This window comes from Ammospiza caudacuta, chromosome 3 (genome assembly GCF_027887145.1).
Source record: "Ammospiza caudacuta isolate bAmmCau1 chromosome 3, bAmmCau1.pri, whole genome shotgun sequence".
NCBI classification, from domain to species: domain Eukaryota; kingdom Metazoa; phylum Chordata; class Aves; order Passeriformes; family Passerellidae; genus Ammospiza; species Ammospiza caudacuta.
The window spans coordinates 12,342,114-12,354,507 of NC_080595.1; the positions used below are offsets into that span (position 1 = coordinate 12,342,114).

The 12,394-nt window shown below is 46.0% G+C and overlaps 1 long non-coding RNA gene across 1 annotated transcript; it reads right to left on the reverse strand.

Annotated features, from left to right (window-relative positions):
• Nucleotides 1-288: 288 nt before the first annotated feature.
• On the reverse strand, nt 289-2,593 carry LOC131556312 (uncharacterized). The gene is made up of 2 exons (XR_009274600.1): nt 2,535-2,593; nt 289-727 (listed from the first exon to the last, which is right to left on the reverse strand). It is a non-coding gene; the product is annotated as an uncharacterized LOC131556312 (long non-coding RNA).
• Between the last annotated feature and the right edge of the window lie 9,801 nt (nt 2,594-12,394).

Here is a 12,394-nt window from a genome sequence, read left to right on the forward strand (position 1 = left end):
AGCTTGGGGTCTTTGCTATCTCCCAGTCTGAATTAATGCAGTGAGGCAGGAGCAGGGATAGGAGTGCTTGGCACCCTCTTGGCTGAGCCTTGCTAAGGGAGCCTGAAGAACCAGAAGGAGCAGCAGAAGTGGAATACACCATAGTGGCATTTTGATAACTGAGCAGGTGCCAGCCTCCAGTGATTTTTCATTGAAAGGAGCAGATGAAATTAAGAATCAAAAGGAGGAGGGCTCAGCTTAGCCAAGCTATACAAAACAACTGTTTAATTTGGCTTCCTCAGGTGATTCTGATCAGGCTTCTTTGGTTAACTCGAACTGAAGCACAACGCCAAAGAAAATTTGCATTTGATTTACAGCTGAGAGAGAAGTGAAACCATTCAAGAAGAAAGTCAGTGAAGAAAAAATATAGGGAAGTGCTCCTGCACTTGAGCAAATGCTTGAAGATCACAGAATATTTATTAGCAGAATATTTATTGGAATTCAGTCAGCGCTTCACAGATTTCAGGCTCCAAGAGCAAGCGTTTGCTATTTTTCAAGGGGATTTATACTTGTAACTTGGAAAGTCCTCCAATACAGGAGCTCCAGCTCCAGCTGTTAGAGTTTATTGAATTGAAGTGAGTGTAGAGACAAAGGTTTGAATGAAGTGTGGCTGGTTTCTGTTAAAGGCTGCCATTATGAGCTGTACAGAGTTTATTCCCTTCTCCCATAACCATTGTCGAACCTTTCCCTGAAGAAAAAGAAGAAAATCTTTTTCTGTGAGAACATACATTAATCAAGAAGCCTAAATCCTTCTCACAGTTGATGAATGCCTGCTCTCAGCTGCATTCTTGCACTGTGACCTGCGTATAAACCCCACTGGCACATCTGTCCCCATTGTCACCCTGCACGTGCAGGCACCGGGCACCAGCTTAGCACAAAGGTGCTGCACTGCAGGTGACATCCCCCAGCAGCTGCTGGCCAAGTGTCCCACCCTTCCCATGAGAAAACATGACTCAGACCTGGGGAATCAAGGTTTAAAGATTAATTCCAGAAATCTTCACTGATGGAGTGCAGGAGCCTGTCTGCCACCACACGCAGTTGGAGTACAGCAGGAGAGGGGCTGCACCAGCCCTTGCTGGTACAGCAGTAAGCTGTGATACATCAATATCAGAAAGAAAACAAAGATCAGCTGTTTCAACTTATTCCTACTGCTTTACATATACAGTAAGATATTTCCTGTGTAGAGGGCGATTCCCCTGAAGGACACCACATTTAAGTGGCAAATTAATTTGCTGCTTACATTCACTGGCTCTTCCAGCTGGCTTAATTCTCATCAGCCACCATAATTTATTAACAGTGAGGTGAGAAAAGACATGAATCAGCTTAATGTGCTATAAGTAGGGCATTGTCATGGCAACAAGATGCAGACTGTTTTCTACTATTTATGTATGGTTTGTTTTGTGCTCAACCTTGAGACACCGCTTGGAATTACTAGAATTAGAAACAGCTCATTTTTTTTTCCAACTTTTTTTTCTATTCAGTGTATTTTTCATAAATGATTAAAATAAGCATGTGAAAGGCTCCAGAGCATCTCTCCAGGAAAAGAGCTGCATGCTTTTCAATGAATCTTCCTAGAAACAGGAGCCTTGACTCTGATCTCCCAACCATTTTCTCACATTGTCACACAACCATGGATCAGCTCCCAGTTCATACCAGTCTGAGACCATGAACAGACCTTCCCTGTTCCATGCTCTATATTTAATTATTACCTGGGGGTAGAGGGAGAATTAGACAATATTACTGAAAAAAGAGAAAGCTTTTGTATTTTCTTTAATGCAATCCATTGTACTTAGGACATGAAAAATAAAATAGGATGTTGCATTTTTACAGACTCATGATGAGGAAATAGGAAGTTAAAAATTAACAATAAAGGACTTTTATTGCCTTCCCCATCCACCTTTTGCATGAGCAATTAATGCTTAAAAATAAAACCAGTTCTTCATTCATTCATTTTATTTACTCTGCTGCATAAAGGGAACAGTTGGAATGCTAACAGAGCTCTTTGAAAAGCAATTACCAATATTACTCTTTTGTTTTCTTGATTTTTCTCCACTACCTTAGGAATCTGCTATCAAATAGCTAATGAAAATCAAAACATGTCTAAGATGTGTCAGGAAAAACACAAGGAAAAATGAAATCCCTTTCACAACAAATTTTGCAGGCTTTAAACATTGCTTTATTATGAGTAAGGACAATAATTTGAAAAATTCAAAGAATTATTCCCCTTTTCTCCATCCAGTACTCACTTAATTTCTTTTTTAATATGTCAGGGTTTATATTACCCTAGGTACTTCTTTGCATAATATGTAGGGCAACAGGCAACCAGGCAGCACCATAACACACAAGAAAACAAAAAGTTCTAAAAAGTTATTTTTTAGAAACTCAAGAAAAAAGAGTAAACAATATAATTTTGAGCTCAAAATCAAGTGTGGTCCTGTTGTCACCTTCTTGCAGGGGCTCCATACTGCTGTCTCCTTACCACAAAAGTTCCATACCTTCCTGGGGTTTTCTCATGGGCAGCTCCTCAGAGCACTGACTCTTATCACAAAGCAACCACCAACTCCAGTGCCCTTCTCACCACCCCACTCTTTTATAGCCTCTTCTCCTTGTTTACAGCTGTGGCCTGCTAAAGTCAGGCCTGTTCCTAATCTTTGATAATGGGCCCAGCTGCAACCCCTTAGGGGCTGAGATTACTTTCAAAACTATCTTTATTTTCTTATATTCTTATATTCTATCCCCTACATGATCCAGTCCTTCCTGAGCACTTTTTCACTGTTCAAGGCTGCACTTTCCATGGCCAGATTGCATTTCAGCTGCCTTCTCCTCTCACAGCATAGCTAACTGTGAAAAGGAAGGTTGTTTTGAAAAGTGGCTTGTGATCCGCTTTCCTTGCTCAAGTGTAAGAGGGCAGTCTGAAATGTTTCTCCCCCTTGGGCATTTCTGACTGCTCAGAGCCACAGGGCACGTCCCTCATGTTGGTGAGATCAGGGAATGCTTTTTTGATGCCAGAGGAGTGTTAACAGCATCCCCATACAAGTTTTCCCCTGGTGTTCCAGTGTGTGGGCATTGTGTCCCAGGTTACTGCAGGTGGGTCGTGACTCCTTCCTGTCCATCCTGACTACAGCCAAGGGCATGAAATGAGACATTAATAAAGGAAACCAAACCAAATCCCTGCCCTTTTGTAACTACCTGGTGTTTTCTCCACTCAGAAAATGAAGGATATACACCCTCAGCCTTCCCTAAACTAGCTCTTCTCTGTTAAAAATGAACACACATTTCAATAACAAAACTTTCTTTGCAGTTTTCAGCCTACACCTGAAGGAAATAATATCTAACAAGATATTACTAATTTGTTATTTGACCCTAAATTGATGTTTTCACCTGCCTGTGATTCATGTTACTGAAAGGTACTGAGGAAAGAATCCATCAGAGAAACCAGACTCTGAAAAATGCTTTGTTATTTATCTGAGCTCTGTGTTAGCTAAAACTGAATTTCCACATTAATAAACATCATTGGCATCACATCTCTCTGCCCAGTCCTGACAAGATGTCAGCAGAAGAAAGAAAAAACTCAGGAAGAAGCTTATGGTTTCCAAGATGGGAGGAGGGAGAAGGAAAAGGAGAAGGAGGTGCCTGGGCTCAGTTTGACCTCGTAATTTGTGATCTGGAAAACAAGAGTTTGGGCAGGCATTTGCAGAAAAAGATGAGGAACCACATATCCCAATCCCAGAGAAAGCAAATTGGAGGCAGGGGCTGCCTTCTGAACACCAGCCCATGCCTCAGGGGAAAGGGATTCACCAAGAGGCTGGAGGCAGAAATCCCTCATCCAGCCCAAGGGTATTTTGAGCTCCTCACTTGGTTGCAACATCTGAATTCTAGACAGAAGATATTGCTTTTGTTGGTAAAATACCTGTGTTTTTGCAGGACATTACTTTTGAAATCAGGTGATTAACCCTGCTGTGTGGAGTCAGGGGAGATCCTTCCCCACTTTGGGAAGTTTGGGCTTCAGAATGGAGACTCTGAATACCATGGGGAGGAGACAGCCCCTCGTCAGCTGGATCTGGAATGGCTCTGATTCTCTGATTTTGTTTCAGCTAATGACACTGGATGTAGGGCCAGGCAACTGAAAAAGAATTAAAATGCAGATGATGAAGAATACAGCTCACATGCCATACAATTTAAAAGAGTCAGTAAAATGAGCCCTACTTTTCATAACACATTGCAAAATTCTGCAAGAGTTGTAGCGTGTAGAGAACAACTGATGGCTATTGAATGACTTAGTAAGTGAGATTTTAAAAGATGTAAAAGGACTGCCACCACTGGCAGAGGCAAGGAAAACCATGTGGAGCCCTACACAGCCCTCAGGATCACAGAAGTTTCCATGTTAACCACTGTGCTTTGCCATAATAACACTGTCTGCTGTAGTGAGGAAATGCTTTTCCTGGTGGTGTGACATGGAATAGTGAACTGTATTTGTGGAGGAAATGTGATTTATCCCCTGGAAGGATCTCGGCATTTCCATGTTAGAAGCATTGTTGTTCACAAGGTCAGCTCTTGGTCTAAACCCTGTGCTGTGAGAAACACAATCAGTTTATTTCTGTACAGGGGAGCACATACCTCACACTTGGGCTGGAGCTTCCCAGGATCTTCACACTGAGATAAATTAACTGATTAAAATAAGGCCACTCACGTGGCTGGTGGGGAAGATGAATATTTTCATTAAGTTCATAGGGAAATTAAGGTTGATTTAGACAATTTTTAGGCTTTCCTAAAATATATCTAAGACTTTATGTGCACATCTCACAGTATGGCAAGACTGAGGTTGCTGCAATGCTGGCACCACTCTGATTTTCAGTCTGTGCCCATTTCCTTGGGGATTGATAGAGATCTGGAGAAGACCAGGTTCAGCAGAGCTGCTTTCTTAGCTTACCTTGTAATGCTTACTGAGATAACCATCAGGGAGGGAAGTGCACAAAAGGCTTTTTCCCATCCTATACAATGTCCTGAGCCTTGAAAAACACCTCTGTTCTCCAGAGCACCCAGTGCCAGCTGGGGCCAAGAGGGGGAGAAGAGCTGGAGGAGAAGGGGCAATGGCTCATTGGAGAGTGTCCAGCTGCTGGTGGGACCTGTCCTGCAGAGCCCCAAGCCTGACTGAGCCACCTGCTGGACCTCTGACCCCCTCTGACCCCCTGGCCTTGCTCAGAGCATCACCAGGAGTCTCCACACAGCAGTGCAGGAGAGCCCTGGTTCCCTGCTTTGGAGGGAGACACCTGGCAAAGCATCTCCCAGCTCTACTGTGCACAGACTCCTGAGGAAAGCTTTGGGATGGGTGCCCAGAAGGAATGGGGCAGTTGGAAAGCCAGGGGACACCTGGGTGTGTGCAGAGCTGGGACCTGGTTTCTATCTCCATCCCCATCCCCGTACTCATCCCCATCCCATCCCATCCCCATCCCCATCCCATCCCATCCCATCCCATCCCATCCCATCCCATCCCATCCCCGTTCCCATCCCATCCCCATCCCCATCCCCATTCCCATTCCCATCCCATCCCATCCCATCCCATCCCATCCCATCCCATCCCCATCCCCATCCCCATCCCCATCCCCATTCCCATTCCCATCCCATCCCATCCCATCCCATCCCCATCCCCATCCCCATCCCATCCCATCCCCATCCCCATCCCCATCCCATCCCATCCCATCCCATCCCATCCCATCCCATCCCATCCCCATCCCATCCCCGTTCCCATCCCCATCCCCATCCCCGTTCTCATTCCATCCCCATTCCATCCCATCCCATCCCATCCCACCCCATCCCATCCCATCCCATCCCATCCCATCCCATCCCATCCCATCCCATCCCATCCCCATCCCATCCCCGTTCCCATCCCCATCCCCATCCCCGTTCTCATTCCATCCCCATTCCATCCCATCCCATCCCATCCCATCCCATCCCCATCCCCATCCCATCCCCATCCCATCCCATCCCATCCCATCCCCATCCCATCCCATCCCATCCCCATCCCCATCCCATCCCCATCCCATCCCATCCCATCCCATCCCATCCCATCCCATCCCATCCCATCCCATCCCCATCCCATCCCCGTTCCCATCCCCATCCCCATCCCCATTCTCATCCCATCCCCATTCCATCCCATCCCATCCCATCCCATCCCATCCCATCCCATCCCATCCCATCCCATCCCATCCCATCCCATCCCATCCCATCCCATCCCATCCCATCCCCATCCCATCCCATCCCATCCCCATCCCCATCCCATCCCCATCCCATCCCATCCCATCCCATCCCATCCCATCCCATCCCATCCCATCCCATCCCATCCCATCCCATCCCCTCCCCATCCCCATCCCATCCCCATCCCATCCCATCCCATCCCATCCCATCCCATCCCATCCCATCCCATCCCATCCCCATCCCCATCCCATCCCCATCCCATCCCATCCCATCCCATCCCCATCCCATCCCATCCCATCCCCATCCTCATCCCATCCCCATCCCATCCCATCCCATCCCATTCCATCCCATCCCATCCCATCCCATCCCATCCCATCCCATCCCATCCCATCCCATCCCCATCCCCATCCCCATTCCCATTCCCATCCCATCCCATCCCCATTCCCATCCCCATCCCATCCCCATTCCCATCCCATCCCTGGTCGCACAGTGCCCCAGGCAGGATCCCGGCATCTCCAGGAATTGGAAATTAGCGTTTGCCATCTAGCGGCAGCCTCGGGCTCCCGGGAGCAGCGAGCAGGTTTTGGGGGGATCTGTTTATGATTTCTGACCCAGCCAGGATTTCCAGTTCCCTCTGAGCCTGCGGCCATCCCGGTGTGCCCGCAGAAGTGATGGAATGAGCTCGGAGCGCTGTCGCTGCTGGCTGTGGCACTGTCGCTGTCCCGCGGTGCAATGGGGATGGCTCCGGGCAGCATTAAATCCTGACCAGTTTAAAAGAACTCCCACGGCCAAACACCTCCAAAAAATTTCTCTGGGATGAAAAAACGATGCAATGAAATGCAGTCAGTTCCCTCCATGTTGCTGCCGTGCCTCGGACCGGGGTAACTCCCAGGGGACAGTCTCCTTTGTTTCCTTCAAGTGTTTTGTTTCCCGTTGGAGGAGCCGCACCTGGAAGCGACAGCCGTGCCCTGCTCCGGGCGATGCTCCCGTGCGCCAGAGCAGAGCTGCCAGGAGCCAGCCTGTGAAAAACGCCAGTCAGTTGGTTTTAAATTTTTAAAAGTTTAATAGTAATAAAATGGTTATAAAAATAGCAATATAATTAGAGTCATACAAATCTGGACAATTTGGATTAGGACAATATGAGACAATAGAAACAAAGAATTACAGACAGTCTGGGTACCTCTTTCTGGGCAAAATAAGCCTGAAAAAGGACACACGTTAACAGAGGATTAACCCTTACAACAAACAACAGCCTGTTGCATATTCATACACCTCATACATGATGCATAAATCCCATTCAAACACAGGATTCTGTCTGGTCAGTGTCAGCTTCGTCCTCTGAATCCTGAATCCGACGGTGCCTTTGAGCCTGAGCAAGGCAGGAAGAAGTTCATTTCTTCTGATAATGGGACAATAAATTCTCTTTCTCTGAAAGATTCAGGTGTCCTGGGGCTGCTATCTTAAAAAAATTATTGCACATAGCATAGTTTCTATTTTAACATTTTGTTATAACATAAAACTATATTTAACATACTACTTAAGAGATTTAATACAGCATAACTTTCTAAGATAACACATATAATATTCATTTTAATATTTGCGAAAAGCCAATCATAAAATACACATTTTTCACAAGATTCCTCTGAGCAGCACACATTCTCCGTGTGGGATCCATGTAGGATGTGCCTACAGGATTCATATGGAGACCACCCCTGGCATCATCTGTAACTTATTTTCATAAGGAGCAGCAACGTGAGGCAGCAGGAGCATGGGCAGGTTTCCAAAGAGAAGGAGAGGTCAAGGATCCTACTGAGAGGAAGGCAGCAGAGAATGGCTGTGGCTGAGCACAGGGCCTGGAGAGGGAGCACAGGGAAGGCCTGGGAGGTGACAGGGAGCATGGGTGACGTGGGTGACCAGATTGTCATTAAGGAGCTGCAGGATGCCTGCGCAATCTCTCCTCTTCCACATACAACACTTCCATTAACAGAACTCCAGGAGGTATTAGCAATTTTTGCAGCATAATCACATTGTTGAGTCATATTTAATTTATGAACCACTATACACAGAGTGTAATTTTCTCATATTGACGCTGAGCTGATTATTTTCCAATTCATATTTATGCATTTGATATCTCCCTCTGCAGTGTAGCACTTCATACTTGTCATTAGTGAACTTCATCTTGTTGATCTGAGACCATCTCTTCAATTTAGCATTTGGCATTCTGATCCTGCCTGCCAGACTGAGCAAATTTTACAAGAGTACTCTATATTTATCCTGAAAATCACTAATAAAAATATTGACTGAAATCAGTTCTGAAGATCTCTGCACATCTGCTTGGAACGCTCACTTGAAATTTCCTTCCAGTTTGACATTGAGTCATTGGCAATAATGCTTTGCGAGTTTTTTCATCTATTTGTATACACACTGATAATCATGATTTCATATAAACTCCATCTTGCTTGCTTATATGTATGAATTCAGGTTATTAGTGCCAAAAGTCTTATTAAATATACTGCCTACTGTTTCTCCCCATCATCAGTACTTAAAATACAAATATTCAGGTCCTGCTACAAAACTGTGCAGCTATGTTGGACAGAAGTAATTTTTAATTCCCTTCCTTCAAAGTTATTAATTTCATTAAATGAGAATTAAGTTTCCCTCTTTAATGAAGGCACTTATGAGGCATAAGCTATTCAAATTATGTTGAGAGTCCAGAGGAAAAAAAAAAAAAAAACCAAAGTTCTGTACCTTCACATTTCACTTTGTGTGCAGTGTCAGCACAATAAAAATATTTGTTGGTGATGTAGATGCTACTTAATACAGCAAACAGGACTGAAATGATGCAAGTGCCTATTAATCCTAAGATAGGATTCCTGGTGAAAGGAGGAAAAAAGGAAAAGTGCTTAATAACCATAACTGTCAGTTTTACTGCTAGCACATAATTAGATCAGAAGGAGATGATTTCAAAATGTCCAGAGCATAACTGCTTCTTGCTATTTAGATGATCTGTTTCTGAATAAAAAGCTGAAGTTCATCTTATATTTTTAAGTGTAAGAATCTTTTTGGGGCCTATGTCACAAGAGTGGTGGCATGGCAGGAGGCTTCGTGTTCATTCCCAGCCTCTGCAGAGGAAAAGTATCTAAACCAAATAAACAAAAAAAATTTACCGTGTTTATAAAGGTTTATAAAAGTTTATAAAGGGGTTTGGATTTTTCCCTGCAGGAAATCTCTCCCATGTAATGTCTCTGTTCCTGGCACAGGCTGGAGGATTTTAGGGATGCCACTGATCTGGAACGCGGCATCCGCATGCCAGCCCCTCTCAGACAGGTGCTTGGGAAGATGCCAGGAAAAACAGCCCCACAATGGAAACAAAGGAATCACTCACCAGCCTCTTCCCATGAAAAACACGTGTTAAGGGAATGCAACCAAGGATCCAATCTGGTAAACAGCTTGAGGGACAGGGCCAGCAAAGCCTGACCTGTGCTGCAGGAGGCAGGAGGGATTTGGGCGCTGCCTGCGAGCAGCCCTGCTGCTTTGGGGGAGGCAGATGGTCACATTGCCTTCCTCTTCTTTTTAAGCTTCCTGCTGGCTTTCCCTGCTGGAGCTGTCCCACCGAGAGCAGCAGTAAATGTCATTTTGTAGGTGTCTGCAAGAGAACAAAAGTGGCCCCAATGCAGCAGCCCATGAAAGGCGTGAGTGCAGACAGGGATGAATCACACCAGCCCCGAGTCAGCTCCCACCCAGAGCCCGTGTAGGTGTTATTGTGACTGTGGCAGCCTTCAAAGGAGGCAATTGCACAAATTCCAGGCTGGCAGTGGCTCCTGTTAGCAGCAGTTTGGGTAACACTGCTCACATCACCTTCTCACATTACACCCTGTTCCTTGAAGGAGGTTTGGCTGTAAGCTCCTCCCGACTCCACGCTAATTCCAAAGGGTAACATGAGCACCAATTAGGCCCTGCCATGACTCAGAAAATGAAATACTGCCCTTGGTGGGAAGTCAAGACCGCGCGTTTTCCCCTGCCTTCAGCAGCACACGTTGTCCTACCCACTAGGTGTCCCTGCCAGCCAGGGAAACAGAGCGCCGCAGCCAGGGCTGTATTTGCTCCGTTCCACTTGGCGTCAGCTGAAAACATCAAACACAGACAACAACCCAGGAAACACGTCTGAAATAACTTCTCCTTTCTTCTTTCTTTCTTTTTTTTTTTTTCTTTTAAACCCTCCTTTTTTGAAGCAGCTTCAAACTCATGCACAACGCACAGGATGGAAAAGGCAGCTCTCCATTTTGCTCCTCAGCGTAATAGAAAGTTTTTGGCCTGAAAGAGAATGGTTTCCCCTCCTGGCTAGTGAGCAGGTGATGGGCTACTTTAGCCCAAGCATCACCAGCTTAATCCCTCCAGCCTCATCTGTGACTTCTCTAGGAGCCAGACAAATCGTACTGTAATCCCTCACCTCTATTTGCCCATCTTCAGAATAGATCCTGTGCCATTTGGTCTCTTCCACCGTGGAGCTGAGAGGTTAAATGAAGGATGATAATGTTCTTTTGCTTCCCAATTTTAAAAAAATCAATATTTAAATTGCTATCAATGTGTGGATGTTCAAGTCTAACCAAAAAAAATTCCTAATTTGAGGGTAAATAGGGTGAGGTGGATGCAGGTGTCTATAACCTCATCATGGATTAGGCATAATACACACATGCAGTGGCCACCTCTGTAAAGAAGAGACCATTTTTTCCCTGCTAAAATTTGCTCCAGTAATCCGTGGAGAGTTCCCAGAGGTCAGCAGACAATCATGGAAGAAAGTGAAGATGCTAAAGGAAGCTCAGATCTGCAGATGTGGCAGCTTCTGCCAGCCCAGGAAGAGGGAGAGGAAGCAGGAGGCAAAATCTTGAAGACATGCAGGGAATTTTTTGTCTTGAAAAAGGTTTTGTCTCTTTGTGATACTGAACTGGGGGAGGAGAAATGGGGAGAAAATTCCTGTTTGTTATATGGTAGAGAAGCTCATCCCACATTTTTGGGGTTCTCTTTCCTGATCTGTCACAGAAGGGCAGCAGCTTTTCCGTGTCTCCTGGTGATGCTGCTTTAGGAGCAGCCTGAAATCCTTGGAAAGGAGAAGGAAAGCCGCAGTTTTTTCTGAACCATCACACATTTTGTGAAGTGGCTTTTCAGGATGATTTGTGCCCCTTCAGCCTGCTCCAGAGGCTCTGTGTTTGGGAGCCATCCATGGGCAGCAGGGATTGTGCAAACACTGAGCAAACACCCGGGGAGAGCCACCCCTGCCACAAAGGACCTGCTCTCCAAACAGCACAGCAGGGGAAGAATAGCAGCAGGAGGATTAGAAATCAGCTGAAATCAGAGCCCAGAGAGACAGAAGCCTGGGGTTCTGATTTCCAGCCCAGCAATCTGCTCTTGCTCACGGCCAGCAGCCGTGGCCAGGGCTCCAATGGCACCAAAGAGAATTGCGGGTGGCTCGGTATTTTTAACTACCAGGAGCTTTACATACCCCTGGACTTGGGTGCCCCCAGGGACAGTGTCCCCTCCTGGCCCCAAGACAGCTTGGAGGGTGCTCAGATGGTGGCTGGAAGGTGACCTTCACAGCAGAAATGCTATGCAAGCAAAGGGACAGGAGGAGGGCACAGCTCTTGCAAAATCCTGCTGTTAAAACACCTTCACATTTTGCAACACCAAGCCAAAAAGCTCTTTGTCTTATGGATTTAGGACTAACCATAGGAAGAGCTGTGTTTGTCTCATGTTAATCACCTAGGCAACTGGGAAAGCAGAAGTGAGCTTCCCTTTCTGGAGGGCTTTGGAATCTGCCAGTTCATTCAAATGTCTTTTTCTGGCACAGCAGAAACTCGGGTGGTTCTGCTGCAAAATGCGGTTTTTAGAAGAAAAATCGTACCTACAAACAATCACTTTGGGTTTGTAGCTTTTTCTTTCCCACAGGTGTTGTGTGCCTGCAAGCCCAGTAGTGATTTAATGACCCAGGATCTACATTAGAAGTACAGCCTTTCCCCTCATTTTAATTTCTCCTCCCTGGGATCCTCCCACTAGATATGTTGGAGACCAAGGAATGGGCTGGGAACTGCCCTCTCCTTTCCCAATCAGCAGGGAATGGATGAAAGCCTCTCATGCTTTGAAAGGGAGGTTGTTAAGGATAGGA